We start from the raw sequence: 25,802 nt of genomic DNA, 5'->3' as shown, positions 1-25,802 counted from the left end.
TGATGTACTTAAACATTTTATTACCTTTTGAGTTTTTGGCTAGCTGTTCTCCTTTTGCCAAGAGTTAATTTGCCAAGAGTTAATTTGGCAGTGTTTCAGCTTCTTTCTATTTACCTCACCAGGATCCGACTTCCACTTTTTAAAAGATGCCTTTTTATCTCTCACTGCTTCTTTTATATGGTTAAGCCACTGTAGCTCTTTTTTAGTTCTTTTACTGTGTTTTTTTAATTTGGGGTATACATTTAAGCTGAGCCTCTATTATGGTGTCTTTGAAAAGCGTCCATGCAGCTTGCAGGGATTTTGCTCTTGTCATTGTACCTTTTAATTTCTGTTTAACTAAACTCCTCATAGTTCCCCTTTCTGAAATTAAATGTCACAGTGTTGGGCTATTGAGGTGTTCTTCCCACCACAGGAATGTTAAATATTATTATATTATGGTCACTATTTCCAAGCTGTCGTGTTATAGTTACCTCTTGGACCAGATCCTGCGCTCCACTCGGGACTAGATCTAGAGTTGCCTCTCCCGTTGTGGGTTCCTGTACCAGCTGCTCCAAGAAGCAGTCATTTAAAGTATCAAAAAAAGGTCTCCGCAATGCGTCCTGAGGGACATGTACCCAGTCAATATCGGGATAATTGAAATCCCGCACTATTATTGAGTTTTTTGTTTTGATAGCCTCTCTAATCTCCCTTAGCATTTCATCGTCACTATCGCTGTCCTGGTCAGGTGGTCAATAATAGATCCCTACTGTTATATTCTTATTAGAGCACGGAATTACTATCCATAGAGATTCTATGGAACATGTGGATTCATTTAAGATTTTTATTTTATTTGATTCTACGTTTTCTTTCACATATAGTGCCACTCCCCCCGCACGACCTGTTCTGTCCTTCCGATATATTTTGTACCATTGTACAAAATGTGTCCCATTGATTGTCCTCACTCCACCAGGTTTCTGTGATGCCTATTGTATCAATATCCTCCTTTAACACGAGGCGCTCTACTTCACCCATCTTATTATTTAGACTTCTAGCATTTGTGTACAAGCACTTTAAAAACTTGTCACTGTTTGTCTGTCTGGCCTTTTCTGATGTGTCAGATTCTTTATGTGAATGTTTCTCCTCTGATCTGGCCCTTACTTTATCCTCTTCCATCCGCTCCTCCTGACTAAAACCTACAGAATCTCTATCAATAGACTCTCTTCTAAGAGAGGTCTCTGTCCAATCCACATGAGCCTCTGCAGCAATTGGCTTTCCCTCATCTCTTAGTTTAAAAACTGCTCTGCAACCTTTTTATGTTAAGTACCACCAGTCTGGATCCACTTTGGTTTAGGTGGAGCCCATCCTTCCTGTATAGGCTCCCCCTATCCCAAAAGTTTCACCAGCTCCTAATAACTTATAGCAGAACTGGAATGTATTCAAACACCACATACTTTATGGGTCTAGTAATCCAGACAGTTATTGCCAGTGAAAATTATCTCTGCTTCTTAAAGACATCGTATTAATTGTGTTAAGAAAATACATTTTAAATCCTTACCATACACTGACTTTGGTTAAATACTGATTTCATCATCAAATTAATAGGATTAATTAGAATATTTAGAAAGTAGTATGTTTTTAAATAACCCTCATGTATAAAAACATGAAAAATAACTATATAATATATAAACTAGTGGTATTTGTAGCAGTTTACTAAAATTATTTTTGGTTTGATTTTATGCTACTGAAGATTTTCAATCCTCTGTGACCCAAAAAGGGCAAGAACATGTATTTTTCACTGGGTAAGGTTCTTACAGGTTGTAAAGTCCGTAATTTCCAAGCGGATCAGAGCAATTTGTGTCACACGAATATTGTATGTTACAGGGTTTATAAATTACTAATGGGATGGGGGCAATTTGGTGGGTGTGTGGGAGGGGGCAGAATGTCAGTTGATCATAACTTGCTCCAGAACATTTAATGATATCATTACAGGTTTCAACAAAGATGGATGAGATAGGGCAGCCCAACTTGCAGTGGCACAGGGGATCTAAATGCAGATACCAAAACTCTGGACCAATATCCTTGGCTGGCAAGCCACTTCAAGTCAATCCTCTTTAATACATGGAAAGACATTAGCAGCTCCAGAGGCAGAGATGGAGAATCATAGCTGTTTTTTAAAATTACTTGGCCCTTTTCTTTCCAAAGGTACCTTCAAAAATATAAACCAATGTTTCAACCCTAGGTATATAAACAAAACAAAACACAAAACAAAACACAAAAAGCAAAACAAACAGAAGTCTGCTACATCCACAGAGCCAGCTGCTGGTAAGGAGATTCTCTATGAAGGCTCCAGGACACTGGAACTTCCTTCCTTCTTGGCCCAGAATAGTCCAAATTTGATGACCTTCCAGGCATGTTACAAAAGACACTTATTTGGTTACGATTTTGGAGAGGGCTGAACACATTCTCCCCAGAACCATGAGACTGTGCAAAAAAAACAGCCTTATAGGTGGCAAGCTAGCTGAGTTTCTCCTTTTGAATTTGTAGTTAATGATGCTGAGGTTTTCTTTTGTTGTAATATAAATTATGTGTCAGTGTGTCTAGAAGTCTCATTATTCAAATCAAACTTTAAAAAAACAAACCAGAAACTGTAGCAGAGGGCAAGGGAGACTCAAGATCCATACACACACTATTTTTAATAAGATGAGTCAGATAAGATTAGGGTATATCTTCAAGAATCTTCTCACTGAGCGTCCCCAAACATTATAACAGCAATGTGATCATGGAGGACAGGAATTGGTATGTTTTATGGAGGAAGGGGGAGAGAGCAGAGCTAAAAAGTGTTTTGGTCAGAGGCATCTAGAGGGATCAAATGTTCAGATAAGAGAACAAGCTGCCATGATACAGGGCCTTTGAGGTGATGGTAGCACAAGGGCAAAAAAGGATGCCAAAGGACACTCTCTGGTCAGACTGCAGGAAGGGGAACCAAGATTCTTTTAACAAAAAAGACATGCTCCTAATGAGAGGGAAAGGGCAGGAGGGAGAAATTTAAATAAAAAATTTTAAAAAAAGAAGCAATGTTTGGCAAATAGAAGAAAAATAATTTGGTGAAAGTTATATTCAAGCTTCTAAGAAAATAGGATAGAAATAAGTTAACAAGTATTTGAAAGGATCCCATTAATAAGCAGGTAAAATATTTGTAAACATTTGCTAATATAGGGCCCAATCCTGTGAGATGCAGAGTACCAGGATACTGGCCCCCATCTCTCCCTCTCACAGGATTGGGCCCATCCTATATATCAATGTTGAATATGTCGAGCTTGGTTAAGCACTGTCTAGGAGGTTGAAGGGGACACAAATATCTGAAGAGTATAAACAACAAACAGGTAGAGAAAGGATTGAGAGCAGTAGAAAAGTAAAATTAGAAGTAATGGAATGAAATTAAGAGGAGGAAAATTTTGGCCAAATATCAGGAAATAAAGCTTGACACCAGATCTGTTAGATCAAGGGATAGTGTCCTATGAGCCGTGGTGGAAACCCAGTCATTTTGAAAATGTAAAATCAGACTGGACAAAACATTAGCAAATTTACAACAGGGTCTAATCCTGTATTGGCAGAGAGACAGACTAAGTAACCTACATAGACCATTTCCAGCTCTACCTTTTCTAAATATTGTTCTTGTAATTCCCACCGACATTAAAATTAAAGTGTGCCTTGAGAAAACAAATACACCCAACAAAATATTTTCCTCTATCTTTTGATGCACTGCATATAGTGACTACAATGTTTGTAGGGCTCTATAACCTGCTTATACGCTTTAAATAATAGCTGAGGGTTTCCTAGGATTGGCTATGCATGAACCAGTGCTGGAAATGCCACACTTCAGATTTTGGTTTGTTCTCAGATATAGTACATCCCAAGTACACCCCTTGGTCATTTACCATCAGAAGAAATCACTGCTAAAATGAGTACTGAACATAAAAAATAAAAAAAATAAAAAACCAAAAAGACTAACATTGGGGGGAAAAAATTAAGTGAAGATGGAAAAATACCAAGAAAATTGGTTTTGCAGCTAATGCACAAAATGTTTCCATGAGAATCAGCACAGTATTTTCTTAAGCTAAGCCATACAGTTCTACTTTAACAGATTTCCTGCAGCATAGAGAAAAATGTGCAGCTCCATCCACTACACCTACAGAATCAACCATCTGAAATAATTTTAAAAGGAGTGAAGAGCTTCTCTATGGTTCACAAATCCATGACAAATGACTGACTTTCTGAGAAAGGAGAGGGGAAGCGGCAGGGAGGTTTGTCAGCTTAGATATTCTTGAGATTTTTCTTTTGGGAAGACAAGAGAGGGATACCTTGATGTACTTGAGTTTCCATCATCCAAGTATGTATTGAGTAGGTCATCCAATAACGTTTGCTCCTCTTACAGCTCAAATGCATACATTAATGCGGACATCATAGTCAGCTCAGTTTCCTGCTGTGAAGGTGAACAAGAAAAGGTGAACCACACATGATGATTTTTGAGTGTCAAATGAAGTACACCTTTCAGTCCTTTAATCAAGAATGTAAAATCTACCTATTCACAGTGCATGTGTAAGCGGGGAATAGTCCCGCTCTTGTGAGGAGCTTTCCTGGCTTCTGCACTACCGCGGTGAAGTGGGCTAGCGAAAGGATCTGAGTCCTCACTCCCACTTCCTTCACCCAGTGGCCTCCCTGCCCTTGAGGACTCCCCTTCCACTCTCCTGTCTGGCAGGGTCCTCGTAACCCCAACAAGGCTGGGCCCAGGATTCCTGGGGGACTTGACCCCCCAACCCTGCTGTGGTCACCTAGGACACGGGCTCGGGTGTCCCCACTTGGGGTACTCTCTATGCAATGGGCACTTCTCTGACCCACTGACCAGTACATACAAGTTAAAGTTATTTAATCAACAATTAATTTTAAAAAGAATAAGGAATAATGGGAAAGGTTAAAGAAAACATATCAACCCGCTCTGTGGCAGGGAACATCACAAACAGTGTCTCTGGAATGTCAGGGCAGTTCACAGTCTGTTACTTGTAAGTCCCAGGCCTTCTTCTCAGGCCCTGGCTGTGCTACAGGGATGCTATGGGTTGGACACTTGCTCTGGTGGTGGCCACACGCTCTCAGGCTCTAAGTGGTAGGACCCTTCTAAGTGGTAGGAACCCCAGTGTCGCCCCCGCCCTGTCGGGGTTACGATCCAAGCCTGGCCTGCAGAGCCTCTTGGCTGAGGCGTCTCCCTGTGCTGGGCCTGCTGCCCAGGGTCCCCCTCACTCTCCCCAGCTGCTCACCGCACCCAGCTCAGACTGCTCCAGCCCCAGCTGCACCAATCTGTCTCTGCACTGCTGCTCTGCCTCCAGCTCCCTGGGCTGCTTCTTTGGCCCCTCTGGCTTCTGGTTGCTACAGCTCTGCTCCCAGGACAGGTCTGCTCTGCAGGCTGCTTCTGTGACTGCTCCCAGCACTGACCTGTTTCGTGGGCTGCTTTTCTGGCCGCTCTGGCTCTGGTTGCTGCAGCTCTCCCCCCAGGGCAAGTCTGTTCTCTCTGGGCTGTGCCTCTGGCTTTGGGGTTACAGCTCTGCTCCCAGGACAGGGTCTGCTCTCTCTGGATCTGGCACAGCTCTGCTCCCCAGCTTAGCTTGGGCCCCTGCTTTCTCTTTAGCTCGGCCCCACTCTGTCTAACCCAGGCAATTGCAGCTCACACAGAGGACAGGACCTCCCTGGCATCCTGACTCCCTGATTAGCCTGCTCACCCTGTCATTCAGGCTGACCTGGAGCATTGGCCTCTCCCCATTGTTCCTGGGGACTGTCAGTCTCAGGGTCCTGATTTCCCATAGACCCTTCCTCTTTTAGTACTGGGAGCTAGCCAACTAAAACACCCCCACTGACTGTTAGTAAGGGGGCAACAGTCCCCTTACACATGGTATCATGATGCAGGGGACCAGACTGAAAGGTATTCTTAGTTCCAAGCCCTCAACCACTAGGCAATAAACTAACTGGTTATGGCTCTCCCCATGTATATATTCATTTCTAGGCCAAGTCAATAGATTTCACCTAGAACAAAGAGAGAATAATAAAAACATGCCTGTAGAGGGGGAAGGTGATCAAACAAAGACAGTTTGTGTTTAATGCAGTGGAGGACAGGAAGTCGTCAGAGGGATGCAAAGAGGGGACGATGTGGTCAGTGATGATCCTGGAATACGATCCTGGCAACAGAATTCTATTCTAAGCAGGTTCTTACACTGTGCTTATCACCATAGTATCGGAACACCTTCCAGCAGTGCACGATTAAACATTTGTCACATCTCCCCAGGGTGAGAAACATGCGCAGTGGAGTGTTTTGTTTTGGTAGGGTAGTGGTTTGAAGGAGTTTTTTTTAGGATTGTTTGTTTTTAATATATATGTCACAACATATTTATGTTAGAAGGCAAGGAACGTACCTTCAGAGAAATGCACCTTGCACTTGGAGTGGAGACGGTGAAGTCTGATGTTCCTTAGTTCCTGGGAGGGTTTCATTCCACAGTCTTGGACAGATTGCCAAGAAAATTCCATCTCCCACACATGAGTTTTACCCTTATTATAGAAAGTTGCATTACTCCAGATGAGCAATATAGTCAACCAGAGTCTTTATTCTGGAGCCTCAGGAGCCTCCAGGCCATGGAGCACCCTGAAGATAAAAGACTGGGACCCTGAACTTTAGTCAATATTCGATGGGAAGCCAGTAGAGAGCATGTCAAACTTCAACATACTTAAGGAGAGGAATGTGGTCGATATTAGGGCTAGAGCAGAGGTTCTCAAACTTTTGTACTGGTGACCCCTTTCACACGGCAAGCCTCTGAGTGCGACCCCCTCCCTTATAAATTAAACACACGTTTTTATATATTTAACACCATTATAAATGCTGGAGGCGAAGTGGGGTTTGGGGGGATGGAGGCTGACAGCTCGCGACGCCCCATGCAATAACCTCACAACCCCGAGGGGTCATGACACCCAGTTTGGAGAACCCCTGGGCTAGAGAGAGGATTACTGTAATAGAGATGCAGGATGAGGGCATGGACAGACACAAAAGACTAAGAGCAAAATTTCCAATAGTACCTAGGTAACCTGAAGTCCCTCTGAAGAACATTGGTGATATTAATAAAAATTACAAATATGATGTGAACATCTATTTGATTTTGATCATTGTGCCTGATACATAGGTGCAACTCAGTTCTTGGTGGCACATCTGCAGGAAGACAGACAACGGTCACAGATAGCCCAATCACTGGTACTCAAAACAATATATGTGTTAACTCCTTTGAAGGTGTATCCCCACCACCCTCTGTTCAACAGGATGGCTGTTAGGCTGATAACTCCCAGTGTGGCAGAGACGTGGGGGATCCTTGACATTAGAATTTGGAACCTGTTAAAAGCTTAATTCCTGAGGTTGATGGGGGAGACACAGTCTACAGAGAAACAGATTGTAATCTGTTCTCCAGAACAGCAGAGGTACCAGGGATAAGTCAGGCCTACCAAAGTGATTGCATGGGTAGATCTTTTCTTATTTCAAACTTCTCTCTCCAGTTGCTGTATTACTATGAATATTAATGTTTTCAAGAAACTGTTTGGTATCACTGCACTTACCTACTGCTCACAGCTCGTGAAGGGATATCTACAGCAAGTGCCCAACCCAGTTGGACGTGCTGAGGACACATGGTTAATAAAAAGGAGAGCAGAATCCGAGGGGGCGGGGGAGACAGTATAAAAGTGGGGTGCGTTCACGATTCTACTCTGAAAGGAGTGAAGCCATAGGGCCTGTTACGTGAAAGGATGTCCATGAAGAACCACAGAACTGGAAGGGACCTCGAGAAGTCATCTAGTCTAGTCCTCTGCACTCATGACAGGACTAAAGTATTATCTAGACTAGGGGGGTCTCAAACTGCGGGTCGTGACCCCTCAGGGTGTCACAAGATTATTACATGGGGAGTCATGAGCTGTCAAGTCTCCAACCCAAACCCCACTTCACCTCAAGCATTTATAATAATGTTAAATATGTTTTAAAAAGTGTTTTAATTTATAAAGGTGGGGGGTGTTATGCAGAGGTTTGCTGTCCGAAAGGGATCACCAACACAAAAGTTAGAGAACCACTGATCTAGAGCAGGGTCAGGCAAATTTTTTGGCCTGAGGGCCGCATCAGGTTTCTGAAATTGTATGGAGGGCTGGTTAGGGGAGGATGTGCCTCCCCAAACAGCCAGACATGACCTGGCCCTCGCCCCCTCTCCAACGCCCCACTTCTCGCCGCCACCCCCCGCCCCCGGGACGCCTGCCCCATCCCCGCTCTCTGTCTCCTGACCGCCCCCAGATCCCCCACCGCCCCATCCAACCCTGCCTCTCCTTCCTCACTGCCCCCCCCAGGACCCCTGCCCCCATTCAACCCCCGTTCCCCGCCCTCTGACCGCCCCGACCCCTATTGATACCTCTGACCACCCCCCAAACTCCCCTGCCTTCTATCCAACCCCCCCTCCCTGCCCCCTTACCACGCAGCCTGGAGCACCGGTGGCTGGCAGCGTGGCTGCACCAGAACAGGCAGTCGCATTGCGCCATGCAGCACTGGGTCAGCCCGGGCTCTGCAGCCCCGCCGCCCAGAGCATTATGCCACGTGGCAGTGTGGCTGCAGGGGACGGGGGACAGCCTCCCAGGCCAGGAGCTCAGGGGCCCGGCAGGACAGTCCCTCGGGCCGCATGTGGCCCGCAGGCCATAGTTCGCCCACCTCTGATCTAGACCATTTCTGACAGGTGTTTGTCTAACCTGATCTTAAAAACCTCCAAATGATGGTGATTCTACAAGCTCTCTTCTATTCCAGTGGTTAAATACCCTGATGGTTAAGAAGTTTTTCCTAATGCCCAATCTAAAACACCCTTGCTCCCATTGCTTCTTGTCCTATCCTCAGATGTTAAGAAGAACAATTTTTCCTCCCTCCTCTTTGTACCACCTTTTAAGTACCACCTTTTATGTACTTGAAAACTGCTATCATGTCCCCTCTCAGTCTTCTCTTCTCCAAACTAAACAAACCCAATTTTTTCAATCTCCCCTCATAGGTAATGTTTTCTAGACTTTAATCATTTTTGCTGCTCTTTCTGGACTTTGTGCAATTTGTCCATATCTTTCCTGAAATGTGGCACCCAGAACTGGACTCAGTTGGACTACACTCCAGTTGAGGCCTAATCAGCGTGGAGTAGAGTGGAATAATTACTTCTCATGTCTTGCTTACAACACTCCTACTAATACATCCCAGAATGATGGTTGCTTTTTTTGCAAGTGTTACACTATTCACTCCTAGCTTGTGATCCACTATGACCACCCCCAGATCCCTTTCCACAGTACTCCTTCCTAGGCAGTCGTTTCGCATTTTGTATGTGTATAACTGATTGTTCCTTCCTAAGTGGAGTACTCTGCATTTGTCTTTATTGAATATCATCCTATTTACTTCAGTCCATTTCTCCAGTATGTCCAGATCATTTTGAATTTTAATCCTATCCTCCACAGGACTTGCTACCCCTCCCAGCTTGGTATTGTCTGCAACGTTTATAAGTGTACTCTCTATGCCATTATCTAAATCACTGATGAAGATATTGAACAGAACCAGACCCAGAACTGTTCCCTATAGGACTCCACTCGATATGCCCTTCCAGTTTGACTGTGAACCACTTATAACTACTCTCTGGGGACAGTTTTCCTACCAGTTATGCACCCACTTTATAGTAGCTCCATCTGGTTGTATTTCCCAAGTTTATTTATGAGACGGTCATGCGAGACAGCATCAAAAGCCTTACTAAAGTCAAGATATACCACATCTACCGCTTTCTCCCTGTCCATAAGAGATTGAGAGGTCAACCATACAGCTAACCTGAGAACCATGACACTAGCATTTTCAAAAGTGAGACAAAGACAGTCCAGCTGACTTTCAATGAGACTTAGGTTTCTAAATCACTTTTGAAAATGAGTCTTACAAAAGTTTTTGAAAATTTTATACTGAATCTTTGAAACATATATGTAAAGGTAGTAAGACTTGGATACAGCCTGAGTGTGTGGGCACAGACAGAAGGCTGACACCCAGATTTCAAGCCTGAGGGCAGGTCTACATTTAAAATACGGCATTGACGCAGCTATGCCTCTTTAGCACTTAAGTGAAGATAATACTGTGTCAATGGGAGAGCTTCTCCCATCGGCATAGTTATTCCACTCCCTCCTGTCAACATAATGCTCATTTACAATTACATTCTGAGACCGATCAGTTAACCAGTTTTTAACCATTTAATGTCTCATGTTGATTTTGTATCATTACAGTTTCTTAATCAAAGTGTCCTACATAATCAATTCAAATGCCATAAAGAAGTTTAAGTATATGACAACAACATTATTACCTTTAGCAACCAAACTTGTAATCTCATCAAAAAAGCATCAAGTCTAACAAGATCTATTTTCCATAAACTCCCATGTTGACTGGCATTACATTATATTACCCTATAATTCTTTATTAAGTCGAGTGTCATATTAGGCAGTCTGTTATTTTGCCCAGCCATCAGTGTCAGGCTCACAGGCTTTTAATTACCTAGGGTCATCCCATTTCCCCCTTTTTAATATTGATACATAAACTTTCTTCCAGTCCTCTAAAATTTTCCCAGTATTCCAAGACTAATTGAAATCAACATTAGCAGTCTATAGTGCTTCTCAACCAGCTCTTCATGAGAGGGGCAGAGTAGTTCAAATGTTTCTGGAAGACATTCATTTACCTGTATCATGACCACTCAAACAATGATACGGAGAGCAAACTACTCATTTACTCCTTGTTTTTATATAAAATTATTTGTGCTTTTTTCCCCCCTTACATTCTTAGACAAAAAACAATACACAGATGTCTGATTAACAGGTAATCAAAGTTGTTGGCTTAAGCCACGATCCTCCAAAATCACACAGGTGCCTAAGCATTTGCAGCACTGGAGCCTCAGACATCTGTATTTAAGTCAACATTCTCCATCAAGACATAATTAGCCCTGGAACACAGGTATCAGTTTGCAAGCTCTTGCGCTTTCTGCAACAGCTGTGCTGTACGAAAAGATTCATTATCAGTTCAGTAGTCACAAGTTACTAAACTATCCCTATAAACATCAAAATTGACCTGCAAAGTTTTTTCAAGTTGGTACTCTTACTTAGCTTATGAAGTTCAGTCTGAGGATCCACCTCTATTTTATTTGTCAAAATCCATGTTTTCATATTTTTTTAAAACAACCACCACAAATCTGACCTTTCACAATTCCTTTGTGAAGAAGAGACTGAGAGGGACCCAAGCTCTGCTGTATGCTGACATCACCATTACTTGCATGCTAAAAAAATACAAATACTATTTCCTCACTCTCACATATATAGTTTACTTGTACATTACTACATTGATTTGGTTAAAGCAACTACATTGTTGTAAGAAAGCCGTTGCATTACTCCTCCCAGCCCAGAGTGTGAATATGTATGTGAGGAGTGGGGTGGGGAGGCTCACAGACTAGGAACAATCAGATTGCAGTCAGTAATTAACATGTCAGTAATTAACAGGATATGTGATGCCACTATTTTAAAGAAAATAAAGTTATACAACCCTCTATTCTCAGCAGCTGGTGTATCTAAAAAGCAAAGTTTAAGGAATAAGAAGAAAAACATCTGGGTTAATTTATTAGAAAACTTTCAGTGTGTGAGTGGTGGTAGAAAACGTCAAAAAAAGTTTTGCAGATCACTATTAGCTTTCACCCGTTTTTCAGAATATGTATTTTTAACTAAAAAAATGAATAATATGAATAAAACTATGTTCTCTGTCCCATAATAATAAAAAGACATTGGGTCATTGAGCTCATCAGCTATTTTTCAAGCACTACAAGAACCAAACAATGACATAGAAAGCAGGAAATGTTAACAGTTATACTCTACCTTGGATTTTTTACAGCATATCACCTATTTATGTTTAACAGGAGGTTGAACAGGTTTTAGCTAACATGGGTTTAAATTATTTTTTCCCTGAGATATTCTTAAAGATATTACTTAGCCCTTGACATCTTACAGCTTCACAATTATATTGTACAAATTAATGGTCCAGTCCTCCAAACACATGTGTAGTTTATGCTCCTGTGAGTAGTCCCACTAAAGTCAATGGGACTGCTCAGAAGCTTAAGTAGTTAAGCACTTGTGTAAGTATTTGCAAGCTCGGGGCCTAATTTAACCTTTAGGCAGCACTGCATACATAGATGGACAAAATGAGATATAAATAAGTGAAATGACTTTCTCAAGGTTTACAATGAGTCAGTAGCAATGCCAGAAATACGATTCAGATGTTCCTGTTTCCAAGTCCTGAGCTTATTTCTCTAGGTGGTGTTGCTCCTCAAATAAAAATAAAAAAAGGAATCCTACAAATAATATTAGTCATCTGCTCATCCATGTCCTGTATCAGCCTTGCAAAATTCTATTCATTCATGTGGAGCAATAATCTTGTTGATAAGAAAGTAAAATAAAATAAAATGTTATTATATTGGGATTTCAGCACCAAAATGTGCTAATCACAAGAAACAAACTCCCCAAAGAGCTTACAATTGTCACTATAAAGTGTAGGCAAGTAGATTTTTGTGCCTAAAGGGGAAGTTACTCACCTTGCAGTAACTGAAGTTCTTTGAGATGTGTGTCCCTGTGAGTGCTCCACTCTAGGTGTCGGTGCATCCTGGCACCATTGATCGGAGATTTTCGGTAACAGTGCCTAGTCGGGACGCAGGTGCTCAGTTGGTATCTCCCATCTCGTTGGACTCTTCCTGAGCACCTGCGTCCTGCACCCCCTTCAGTTCCTTCTCTACCATGAAGCAATTATACTAGTACTCCAAAGTAGAGGGTAGGAAGGAGGGGAGTGGAGCATCCACAGGGACACACATCTGAAAGAACTTCAGTTACTGCAAGGTGAGTAACTTCCCCTTCTTCTTCGAGTGCTGCCCCTGTGGGTGCTCCACTCTAGGTGAATGTGTAGCAGTTCCCACTATGGTCGGTGGGACTTTGGAGACACGGCAGTGAGTACTGTATGGCCTACTATGGTGTCTGCCGTGGTATCCTGTGTGATAGCACAGTGTTTGGCAAACGTGTGTTCAGATGACCATGTAGCCACTTTATAGATGTCAGAAATGGGTACGTTATGTAGGAAGGCAACAGATGTCGACATAGCTCGAGTGGAATGAATTCTAATGCCTTCGGGCGGTTGAATATTTTGAATACAGTAAGAGGATCTGATGCAGTCAGAGAGCCACTTGGACAGACGTTGTTTAGAGATAGCCATACCTTTTGACCTTTTGGTGATGGAGACAAAGTCATGGAGATTTACGAAATGGCTTAGTCCTGTCTAAGTAAAAAGTGATTGCTTGCTTGACGTCAAGAGTATGCAGGTTTGCCTCATGTGGAGTCTTTTGAGGCTTGGGATAGAAAGTAGGTAAGTATACAGGTTGGTTAAGGTGGAAGATGGATATCACCTTAGGGAGAAATTTAGGATGTGGTCTCAGAGTGACTCTGTCTTTGGAGAAGACTGTGTAGGGAGGATGGGCCATCAGGGAGCTTATTTCACCTACTTTCGTTGCTGATGTTATTGCAACTAAGAAAGCTACCTTCATGGACATATGGAGAAGAGTGGAGGTAGCCAAGGGCTCGAATGGAGGTTTCAGGAGAGCGTGAAGAACGAGGTTAAGATTCCATGTAGCTGCCGTTGGGTAAATTTCAGGGTAGAGATTTTGCAGGCCCATGAGAAATCGTTTTATGGCGCGGTGGGTAAAGAGTGAATAACCTAACAGGTCATGGAAGGTGGTAAGCGCCTCCAGGTGTACTTTGATAGAGCTGTGAGAAAGTCCATCCTGTTTTAGTTTCAGGAGGTAGTATAGAATGTTAGGGAGGGTCACCGTATTGGGCATTAAGTGATTACGTGAGCACCAGAGGGCGAAACGCTTCCACTTCTGCAGGTTAAGTTTTAAGAGTGGAGTCTTTTCTACTGTGCAGGACGACATATCGGACTTGCTCAGAACAGGCTAGTTCATGGGTGTGGAACCATGGAGGAACCACTCTGTCAGGTGGAGCTTTTGGAGCTGCGGGTTAAGAACCCATCCGTTGTCCTGGGAAAGGAGATCTGGTCTGTTAGGGAAAGCCCGTGGATGATGGGAGGACATGCGGAGTAGGTAAGGATACCACGTCTGTCTCAGCCAAGCCGGGGCAATAAGGATGATCCAGGCCTTGTCGTCTACGATCTGCCAAAGAACCCTGTGTAGTACAGGAATTGGTGGGAAGGCGTAGGGGAGAGAGTTGTTCCATGGGATCAAGAACGTGTCTCCTAGGGATGCAGTCCTGAGTCCTGCTCTGGAGCAAAACAGGTGACAATTTCGATTCTGGGTTGTGGAAAAGAGGTCTATTGACAGGGTGTCCCAGAGGGAGAAGAGCTGTTGAAGTATTGCAGGATGTAGTTCCTATTTGTTTTCTGTCAAGAAGTGCCTGCTGAGTGCATCAGCAGTAGTGTTGTGGTAGGTAGGAAGTGATGATTTGTATTTGATGTTGTATGCACCAATTCCATATTCGGATGGCTTCCATGCAAAGGGAATGTGATCAGGCTCCCCCTTGTCTGTTGATGTAGTACATGCATGCTATGTTGTCTGTTAAGACCAGAATAGATTTGTTCTTTGTGAGCGGAAGAAAGTGAAGGCATGCTCGCCTCACTGCTCTGAACTCTAAGAGATTTGTGTGTAGTAGGTGTGTCTCTGATGCAGACCACCGGCCTTGTGCCCTGTGTCCCCCTAGATGTGCTCCTCAACCAATTAAGGAAGCGTCCATGGTGAGCATGAGCATTGGGGATCACTGCTGGAAGGAAACCCCCGTGCAGAGGTTTTCTGGTCTTGTCCATCAATGTAGGGAAGCTAGAACATTGGGAGGAGGAGTTAGAAACGTCCCTAAGGTGTGTCTGTTGAGTTTGAAATTGGAATTGAGCCAGCCCTGAAGACATCTCATGTGTAGACTGGCGTACTGGACCACAAAGGTGGTGGCTGCCATGTGACCAAGGAGCTGTAAACAGATTCTTGCCTGTGTCCTGGAACAAATAGAGAGCATGCGTATGAGCTGCGTGATAGCAAGGAACCTGTGATATGGGAGCAAGACTCTGGATTGAGTTGAGATGAGCTCCGATGAACTCTCTCTGTTGTATAGGTGTCAGGTTGGATTTTTGGATGTTTATTTGGAGGCCTAGGCTGTGAAAGAAGGAGATGGCGAAATGCGTAGCTTGAAGTGTCTCGCCACAGGAGTTGCCCTTGATGAGGCAATTGTCCAGGTAGGGGAAAAGCACGATCCCATGTTTGTGGAGATGAGCCACAACCATGGCTAGAGTTTTGAAAAAAAAGACTCTTGGTGCTGTGGAGAGGCTGAAAGGAAGAACTCTGTATTGAAAATGGTCATGACCGATTGTAAATCATAGGAAGCGTCTGTGAGCTGGATGAATTGATATATGAAAATAAGAGTCCTGTAGGTCGAGGGCTGTGAACCAGTCCCCTTGATCCAGTGCAGGAATTACTGTGCCCAGTGTGACCATCTTGAATTTTTGTATCCTCACGAATTTGTTTAGTTGGCATAGATCTAGTATAGGCCTCCATCCCCCGGTCTTTTTCTGGGTCAGGAGATAATGGGAGTAGAGCCATTTCCCTCGATGTTGCATCGGCACAGGTTCCAACTGCGCCTAGATGGAGAAGGTGAGCCACTTCTACGCAAGTAGGTGCTCATGAAAGGGGTCCCTGAAGAGGGACGGGGAAGGGTAGGAGGATAGGATATGAATGGGATAAAGTAACCGGACTGAACTATTTCGAGGACCCAGCAGTCATGTGTAATACGCTACCAGGCATGCTGGAAACTCTGGAGGCGGTGGCCAAATGGGCAAGTAGGCTGTGGAATCAAGGGGTGATCGTGCAGACCCTCGACCAATGTTTCAAAATTGTTCATTCCTAGATGGGTGGGAGGTCATTGCTTGAGCTTGATTTTGTTTGCCCTTAAGGGGTCTAGCGCGATTCCTCTACGTCATATGGCTTGGGTTGAGGCCGATAATATTGTTGTGTGCGCGGTCTTTGGTATCGTTGTCTCCTGGGAAGAGAAGGGTGAATGCCCAGGGTGCACAGTGTCGCTCTAGAATCTTTCATGGTGTGAAATAGTTCATCGGGTTTTTTGGAAAACAGTTTGTCTTTATCAAACGGGAGGTCCTCCACTTTGGTCTGCAGATCTTTAGGGATGCCAGATGCAGAAAGCCATGGAGATCTGTCCATAACCACAGCAGTTGCAGTAGTACAGGCTGCTGTGTCTGCCGTGTCTAAAAAGGCTTGTAGGGCCGTTCTGGAAATCAATTGGCCCTTGCTCAGAATTGATTTAAAGTCCGCTCTCCTATCGTCTGGAATGTAGGAGGCAAATTCAAAAAGTTTACTGTAGTTATCAAAGTTGTAGCTGACGAGGAGTGCAAAGTAGTTTGCCATCCTGAATTGTAGTGTGGAGGACGTGTAAACCTTGCAAACCAAGACGTCAAGGCGTTTAAGGTCCTTGTCTTGTGGGGCGGGCCGATATTGTGGCTGTTTCGTCCTTTGTGCAACTGCATCCATGATGAAAGAGTTCAGTTGTGGGAGAGAAAATAGGAAGTCAGCATCCTTAGCAGGAACACAGTATTTACGTTCTGCCTCTCTCTAGGTTGGTAATAAAGAAGCTGGAGTTCGCCAGAGTGTGTCAGCTGGTTCAAGGAGTGCTTCATTTATAGGGAGCGCGATCTTTGAGGATGCAGAGAGAGTTGAAGGATTCTGAGGAGTTTGTGTTGTGTCTCCTGAACCTCTTCTAGAGGGATGTCTTGACTGAGTGCCACCCTCTTGAAAAGCTCTTGACATTGTTTACAGTAGTCCATGTTCTGTGGAGGTGGGGGAGACAGGGCTCAATCTGGAGCAGATGGAGAATTAGGGTTCAGTGAGTCAGGATATGGTTCGTAGCTCACGTTCTCAGGAGAGGGTTCAGGTACTCTAGAAGTGGACAGAGCTGGAGATCAAGACAGAAGCAGGTAGTGGTTTCGTGGAAGAGGTCTGAGGATGAGTGGTAGGAAGATGTGGCCAAGGGTACCACTGAGGCCAAGGCATAGGGTAGGAGAACCCAGGTGCCGTCCCCGGGAAAGTACGGAAACTGAGGCTGGTGGCTGTGGACCGTAGACCGAGGTGGAAGAGGTCTTCTAGTGGAGGAGGAGAGGCAGGTAAGGAGAACTCCGCCTGCTGCTGTATATCGGGTTCGCTGTCAGTGAAGGTAGCCAGTTCAGGTAGTGAGAGCGGCTGTTCGAAGAATGAGCCCTGTGTATCCAGGAGCAGAGAGTTCGGTTCAGGCGGCACTGAGAGGTCACACTGAGTAACTGTTGCTCCTGCTCCCTGGGCTGCGCTCTAGCACATTAGCAAGTGAAAGTGTCAGCGGTGCCACGGGTCTGTTGGAGGTGCCCTGCAGGGGGTCCGCTGCTGGTACAGGGGCAGGAGGCAGGCTCGGTGCCGACGTTCTTCCCGGCACCAGGGCAGAGCGTGCAGTCAGCCCCAGGGCTATTTTTAGCATGGAGGGGGTTGGTGCCAACTTCCTTGTCGGCACCGAGGCAGAGCGTGCAGCCAGCACCGCAGCTATGTTTAGCACTGAGGCGCTCGGTGCCGCGGAGACCTTCCCGATATGGGAGGTCGGTTTCCTGCCTCTGTGGTCTGCAGGAGCCATGGCTGAGGCTTTAGAAAAACCTGAGGCGCCTGCCTGTGACACTATCAGCACAAAGGGTAAGGATCTCGCGGGAGACCCTTTACCCTTGTCAGAGTCTCTCCTATGAGACTGCTGTGCTTCTTGCCTCTGCTCCAGAGAGGGTGAAGCAACGCTCCCAACTGGTTCGGATCTGGCCAGGGAGCGTGTAGGAGTGGGTTTAACTTTCCCCGACTCTGAAAGCGGCTGCGGGGATTTTTCCATCAGAATAATTTTAAGCTGCAGGTCCCTGTCGCGCCGAGCCCTTGACATGAGGCTCGTACAGTGGAGGCACTTTGCAGGGATGTGGGTTTCCCCGAGGCACTTCACACAATGTGAGTGCCCATCTGACCGTGGCATGTCGTCCTGACAGGAAACACACTTTTTGAATCCTGAAGCCCCTGGCATTGTGAATTAGAGATGGCAGGGGAGAGCGTCTCAGTGGGAGACAAGCCTGAAGCAAAAAGGTTTTTTGTTTTTTTAATTAACTATGTAACTACACTAAAGGAAGGGAAACAACTGGGATGTAATGAATAACTATTTCTATATTCTTTGTTACTTTTTTCCTACAGAGACCAGGGGAGAGGAGCAGCACTGCCCCAACTCCCATCTTCAGCCGAGGACGGTTGAGAAGGAACTGAGTGGGGTGCAGGCACTCAGGAAGATTCCAGCGAGACGGGAGATACCAACTGAGCACCTGCGTCCCGACCAGGCACTGCTACCGAAAATCTCCAATCAACGGCGCCGGGACGCACCGACACCTAGAGTGGAGCACCCACAGGGACAGCACTCGAAGAAGAATTAGAAATTTCACATGCCAATTTTTTCAACTCTGCCCTAAATGTTGCATGGAGTAGCCCCAGTACATTCAAACCAGCCCCAATACATTCAGAGAGCTGTTCTATGGCCCACAAGTGCTTCCATCCCCATTAAGAAAGTCCAAAAGAACTAAATTTTTTTATCTTTAATTATACTCAAAGTTTCCAAAAGTTCTTACTGAACAGGATTCCTACTTTTTCATTTTTATTAATTTCTCACTATAAAATCATTACAGGTTACTCTGTAGTGCCACAAAAATGTGATACATTTCCATTCATTTGACTTGAGGGCAAAATGAAGCCTTCACAACTATGTCCACCATTCAGCTCAACCTTGTATTCACCATCAAAGTCAGAATTAAATTAAGTCTACAATCTATTGAAAAGTATCAGCAAGGACTATATTTTCAGGAACAGCTTCTTATATTGTGTGTTCAAGACTATTAATTGGATAGACATCTATTTGAATTCTCTGCACAAGTTTGTAAATATTTTTGCAGGCACAAAATTGGAAACGGATTTTAGGCCAGCTGAAAATTTTACTCCAACAGTCAGTAGGGGTGAAAGATCGTGTGACTGAAAATTGTATTATTGTTAGTTTTAAACAAAACAAAATAAAAAACCCTTTCTAACTTGAAGTCTTCCTACCCTCCATCCTCATCTGGAGATGAGGGTCTTCGGGGGACGGTAGTACAAGGAAGAGGGAAGCTGTGGTTTGGGTTTAGTTTTAGAATGTTCAGAGATCACATGCATGAACTAAAAAAATTCTTGTAAATCATTACAAGAGTTTAAAATCAAATCCAGATGCTCTGCTTATGGGGCTCTACTTGTATTAATAGAAGGAAAGATAAATAAAGACCCCACAATTTAGTTAAAATTTGATATATTTTCAAGACAAAACAAAGGTATTTTCTCTCAATTTCTTCTGTTCCAACATTCCTCTCATTCACATTATGAGAATGGAATTTAACCCCTCCTGAGAAAGGAATGATATGGCAGGAACAGCCAATAGCGAAAAATAGTGGAAGGGAGATTTCATATCAGCATTTATTCAATTTCAGGAAAGCAAATAATGCATTAAGGCTTGTTCTGATTTTTTATAAAGAACAAACAAAGCATTCTCTCTCCAGTTTACCTGTATACCTGTTCCAAACTTATGAGCAACCAAAGTACTGAATTTTTACTTCAAGTCATACCATCAAATATGGCCTAAATTTAAGGATTTCTAAAATTAAACTTTCAGGATCAACACAAATGTGTTTCCATGATTTTTTTTTTTAAAACAACAGAAATGGAAACTTACTTCCCAACTACCCCAATCAACATCTGCCTCCCACATTTAACACAACATTTATGAGAAAATAACTATAAACCATGATGAAATACCTAATTAAGGTTAGAGTCCAAAAGAAGAAAAATTAAGATAAGCAGTAATGTAAACAGCTAAAAGCAAAAGTAGATTATAGTTTCAGTGTTAATGAGTTAAGGACTTATCTGTAACATATGCAAGGATTTGTTCTTTAAATGTTTTAACCAAGATTTTCAGAAGTTAATAGCAATTTTGGTACCTCAATATTTAGGTGCTGACTGCTGAGCCCTCAGTCTTTGAAAATCAGGCCCTTTCAATGTGTTACAAGTTGGACATCTAATAAATGAGACACTCCCAAATCATGATCACTGTTGCATATCCGGGCCATGATTGTCAAATTACCAGGATCCCTTTTAAGTCATACAGTGTCTATGACCATTGAATCTATTTCAGTCACTTTTTAGGTAAATGAGTCACCCAAATAATCATATTCCTTAGATTCTTGCACATTTCAATTCTCTTCTTGCAAGCAAGAAACTGATGGGCAGACAGAGAGGAGGGATCAATCAAAATACAGTTGTGCAAACGCAAAGAAATCCAATCCAAGTCATAGCTACTAGGTAAAAATTTAAATTATGGCTGCAATATTGATAAAAATGTTAAGGAAACACTTTTTCAGGATCAAGAGTTCATTTTTAAAAAAAATACATATTCAAGGTAAATAATTTGAGCACTACAACCTCCACAAGGCCCATTTTAATAAATTTATCATATTTGTAAGCTCAATATCTACATCTGAGGTTTCCAGTGACCATAATGTACGAGTGTGTGAAATCAGAATTAACCAGCAAAATTTGATTATGGTACCTCAGTATTAGCTTAATCAAAAGCAGCAGCAAACCAACTTGACTGAATATTAGTCACTAAGACTACATTCCTCACACTCATTCCAATAGTAAGGTAGAATTAAAATGTAAGTCCACTCTGTACAGTTTTGTACAGTACATTGAAATACTTCATTCCATTTTACAATATTCTTTTCTCTATTAACATAGAAACCCATATAATCTTCTAAAAAGCTCAGAACAGAGACAGTATGGTAGATAGTATGTTATGTAACAGAACATATTCCAGCAAAGATTAAATTTCTGTTACTGAAAAAGTAAATGAACTGTCAAACTTGGGGAAAAAATGGTTTCAACACATAAGAAAAAAACATTCAGATTTACACAGAAAATGCAGGCATATACAGAAAACTGATGGTGGAGTCAACTACAACAAAATATGTAATTCACGTAACAAACATTAGGAATATGACAAAATGTTAAGAAAGGAAGTTCCACTAAAGCCAACTTCCAATGCCCATGTAAAAAGTGTTTTTTAAAATGTCAAGGGAAGTTCTTCTGCTGTGATTTAGTAATGGAGAAAAGATTTAAATGTTTTAAAATGACCTTGTTTCTGGTGAGAGGTTTATTATTTGAGTGCCATTCACACTCGAAAGGAACACAGTCACTGCCCAAGGGAATTTAAAATGTAAATCAAACACAGGCAATGCAAGGCAGATACATACATATAGTACACCAGGTGAAGGTCTAATCTTTAAATGACTAATGCTTCATCACTGGCCGATTACTGAAAAGCTCGGTTTTAAAAGAGGGATGTGAAGAGAATGGGAAATTGGTTAGAGCATAAAGAGAAGAAGCATAGGGCAGCAGGCAAGAAGTTGCAAAACTGGGAACAGAGGAGCAAAAAAGGAGAAATTAACAAGGAAGATAGAAGAAGTTTAGGCATTGATCCAGAGCGACCCATGCCTGCCGATCGTTGGAGGGAGGGCCCGGAATGAGGGCAGCCAGCTTCAGCAGTTTTACTGAGCTTCAGTTCGTGTGAGCATGCTCAGTACAATCCAAGCGGCAAATGTGTGGGGGAGGGGGCCGACCCTGCCCATCCACCTCCAAAAACGTCCCCTCTGCATTGATCCTTCAGTGAAATCTGTATTGGCAGATCTCAGCAACCTGTATGGACTGCAATGGGAGTCTGTGCAGAGGTCCACCTGCACGTAGCTCTTTGCAGAATCGGGAGCCTCAGACAATGATTGAAAGAAATATTAAACACAGGCACAGCTACTTGGGGCTTTTAAGGTAAAGAGATGAATCTTGACACCAAAAAGGACAATAGGAGATAGTTAACTAGCGAAGTAATGTGAAGAGCGTGTTCTGAACATGGTGCTTTTAAGAGGTTGTCTATATTTAAAATGGTACAGTGACAGGAGAAATCTCCCTTTAACCTAGTGCTGTCTACACGATGGGTTAAGTCAGTTTAACTGTGTTGCTCAGAAATGTAAATTTTCACACCTTTGAGTGACAGTTATACCGACTTAATTTCCTAGTGTAGACCAAGCCTCAGAACATTGTAGCTGCCCACTTTTATAGGTTGAAGGCCAAAAAGGAGAAGGGCTTGCAGCAATAAAAGCTATTGAAAAAGCATAAACAAGGGTTTTACGAGTAGGGAGGGAAATGGTGGATTCTGGAGATGATACAGGGAAGAAGTTCCAAAAGCATGGTCCACAGAAAGTTGGCTTGGGACATGGGGCTTATTCAATTCCAGCTGCTTCTTCAGTCACCCAGGCTTTTCACTTCAAAGAGCCTAGAATCCTGAAAAACAGCTGGAAATGACAGGGACCCTACTAGGGATTACTATAGAACAAAAAGGAAAAAAAGAGTAGCTACTCTCAGATACAGAATCCAGCTGCCAGCCACCAGGGGCTATCTATCGCACTATTTGAATTTTGTTCCTGTTTGTCTCCAACTGCCATGCTCTTCTGATTGCTGGTTCTCAAATCCCCTAGCTTTATGAGAAAAACTCATTTAAAGTTGAGTATATCTATATTTTCAGACAGTACTGCTATCGACTCATAGGAGAAAGTTATACTATGCCTTGTATATGATTTAGATATCCTTGAACAAAGTGTATAAGATAGCAACCTCATGTGGCCTGTTTGATGTTTTTCTCTTTTTTTTTTAAAATGTATACAGCTAACAAGTATGAACTATTGAAATACAAGTGGACAAAAAGTTCATAATACCTCAGCTGAGAAAATAATTGAATTCCTCACACTAATAAGCTCTGAACTCCTGTAGGCAGTAGGATAGAATTCTATTAAGTGGTTATTGTGTTTAGCTTTTTTATTTTCCTTATTATTGACAGTTATAAATATAAGGGACTCCGAGGTCAAGCATAGAGTGTTATTTGCAGGGAATTTTTTGGACAGTTTGGATCAAGAGTGGATTTTTCCCCATTCATTCATTCCTTGTCGCTATACAATGCTCAATTTATAGCTAATCTTATTCATTTTAGATGCCAATTCAGAAATAAGAGGCAAGACTTGCTTTCAACTTCTAAGCATTTTAGCAATCTGACCCAGTTTACAAGATCCTCCCATAAAAAGGTTCAGCTATAATTTAAATCTAGCTAGCCTGCAATGAAGAGACTGATTCCACCTTGATGAGCAAATGAACCTCAAGAAACTTCCTTATTCTAGTAGTCACCAATACAATATAGTGTATGCGCTTTCTCTTATCTGATGAGCAGCAACAATCTTTCTTTACAAGTTTATCCCAGCTTATTGCTTGAAAAAAAAAAGTTAAGCAGTATATTACTTATTAGACATGTCAAGTGAGACAACATATTTCCAAAAAACACCTCACAGATGGTAGATTCATACCATTTTTAAAAATCTGAAAAGTAATGGAATAAGTAAAGACTATTTTCATGATCAATACCTATACATATATAAAATATTGGCTGCAGCACAGTAAAGTTAACTTTATTGTGAAATATTGCACTTGAACTTAGGAATCTGAATACTAAAATCAGTTACTTTTTTGTATCCCTCAGGGAATGATTTAAAACCTGTACTCTAAGAACCAGACATTACTAAATATTATCATCATTGCATACCCAGACACCTAAATAAAGATTAGGGCCCTTACTAGGTGCTGGACAAACATATAGTAAGACATGCTCTCTGAAGCAATAATTATTGTCTAAACCACCTATACCATTTTGTGCATTACACTGATGATAAATATTGAAATGACATTGTTGTCAGCAAGAGAGAAAGGTTGCAGAATAGTTACTAATCAATACCTACAATTTTTTCAAATTTCTTATTTTGATTGGTTGTGACTGATCTGCATAGTGCCTGTATAGTTATTACTTGACCATACACTATGAAAATACCTGTACTCAAGCTGGTTTACAACTATTATAGTATTTAGGAGTTCAAGGAATCACAATTGCCCTAGTAACACAGGCCTGAATAAAGTAGGGACCTGGCTAACACTCGACTTAAACAGAGGAAAGAATATATGAAACTGACTGAAAATGGGACCTTGCCCATCACTGAAGGCACCTGCTCCCAGGAGCCAAGTAGTTCACAGTCTCAAAATCCTGTTCAACACCTTTATTGTTCCAAGAGGCCCTCATAATAGTAGTGATTAAAAATCCCTTCTACGCTCTTAAACTGACCAAACAACTACACCCATCTCTATCTGATGTATCTATTCACAACTGCAAGCCACACGTTTTATTTATTTGTCAATAGATTTTAAAACTTAATCGCATGATTAAAAAAATTAATCTTGATTAATAGTGCTGTTAAACAACAACAGAATACCATTTATTTAAATATTTTGGATGTTTTCTACATTTTTAAAAATATATTTATTTCAATTACAACAGAGAATACAAAATATAAAGTGAGCACTTTGATTACAAATATTTGCACTGTAAAAGCCAAAAGAAACAGTATTTTTCCATTCACCTAATGTAAGTACTGTAGTGCAATCTCTTTATCACTAAAACTGAACTTACAAATGTAGGATTTCATAAAAAAACCCTACCCTCAAAAATAAAACAATGTAAAATTTTAGAGCCTATGAGTCCACTCAGTCCTACTTCAGCCAATCGCTCAGACAAAGGGGGGTGAGGGATAGCTCAGTGGTTTGAGCATTGGCCTGCTAAACCTAGGGTTGTGAGTTCAATCCTTGAGGGGGCCATTTAGGGATCTAGGGCAAAAATTGGGGATTGGTCCTGCTTCAAGCAGGGGGTTGGACTAGATGACCACCTGAGGTCCCTTCCAACCCTAACCTTCTATGATTCAAACAAGTTTGGATACAATTTGCAGGCAATAATGCTGCCTGCTTCTTGTTTATAATGTCACCTGAAAGCGAGAACAGGCATTTGCATGTTGTAGCCGGCGTCCCAAGATATTTATGTGACAGATGCGATAAAGATTCATATATCCCTTCATGCTTCAACCACCATTCCAGAAGACATGCGTCCATGCCGATGTCGGGTTTGGCTCAATAACGATACAAAGGAGAGTGGACCGACTATTTTCATTTTCATCATCTGAGTCAGATGCCACCAGCAAAAAGTTGATTTTCTTTTTTGGTTATTTGGGTTCTGCAGTTTCCACATCAGAGTGCTGCTCTTTTAAGACTTCTGAAAGCATGCTCCACAACTCGTCTCTCTCAGATTTAAGATGGCACTTCAGATTCTTAAACTTTGGGTCAAGTGCTGTAGCTATTTTTAGAAATCTCACATTGGTACCTTCTTTGCATTTTGTCAAATCTGCTGTGAAAGTGTTCTTAAAATGAACAACGTGCTGGGTCAACATCCGAGACTGCTATAACATGAAATATATGGCAGAATGCAGGAAAAACAGCAGGAGATACACAATTCTCCCCCAAGGAATTCAGTCACAAATTTAATTAATGCATTTTTTTTTTTAAACGAGCATCAGCAGCATGGAAGCATGTCCTCTGGAACAGTGGCTGAAGCAGGAAGGAGCACACGAACGTTTAGCATATCTGGCACAT

At 42.4% G+C, this 25,802-nt stretch overlaps 1 protein-coding gene across 9 annotated transcripts in view; it reads right to left on the bottom strand.

Moving 5' to 3' along the window:
* The window catches only part of SIPA1L1 (signal induced proliferation associated 1 like 1), a 381,563-nt gene that overhangs the window by 288,212 nt on the left and 67,549 nt on the right, over positions 1–25,802 (bottom strand). The window contains exon 4 of one of the 9 annotated variants that reach the window (XM_073348513.2): positions 4,341–4,462. The exons of the other annotated variants lie outside the window; for them this stretch is intronic. The gene's annotated coding sequence lies outside the window, so the exon portion shown is untranslated. The remainder of the gene's footprint in view (positions 1–4,340; positions 4,463–25,802) is intronic. 9 annotated transcript variants of the gene reach the window in all.

This window comes from Lepidochelys kempii, chromosome 6 (assembly GCF_965140285.1).
Source record: "Lepidochelys kempii isolate rLepKem1 chromosome 6, rLepKem1.hap1, whole genome shotgun sequence".
NCBI classification, from domain to species: domain Eukaryota; kingdom Metazoa; phylum Chordata; order Testudines; family Cheloniidae; genus Lepidochelys; species Lepidochelys kempii.
The sequence above is the reverse complement of the archived record's forward strand: the minus strand, read 5'-3'. Positions and strand labels throughout refer to the sequence as shown.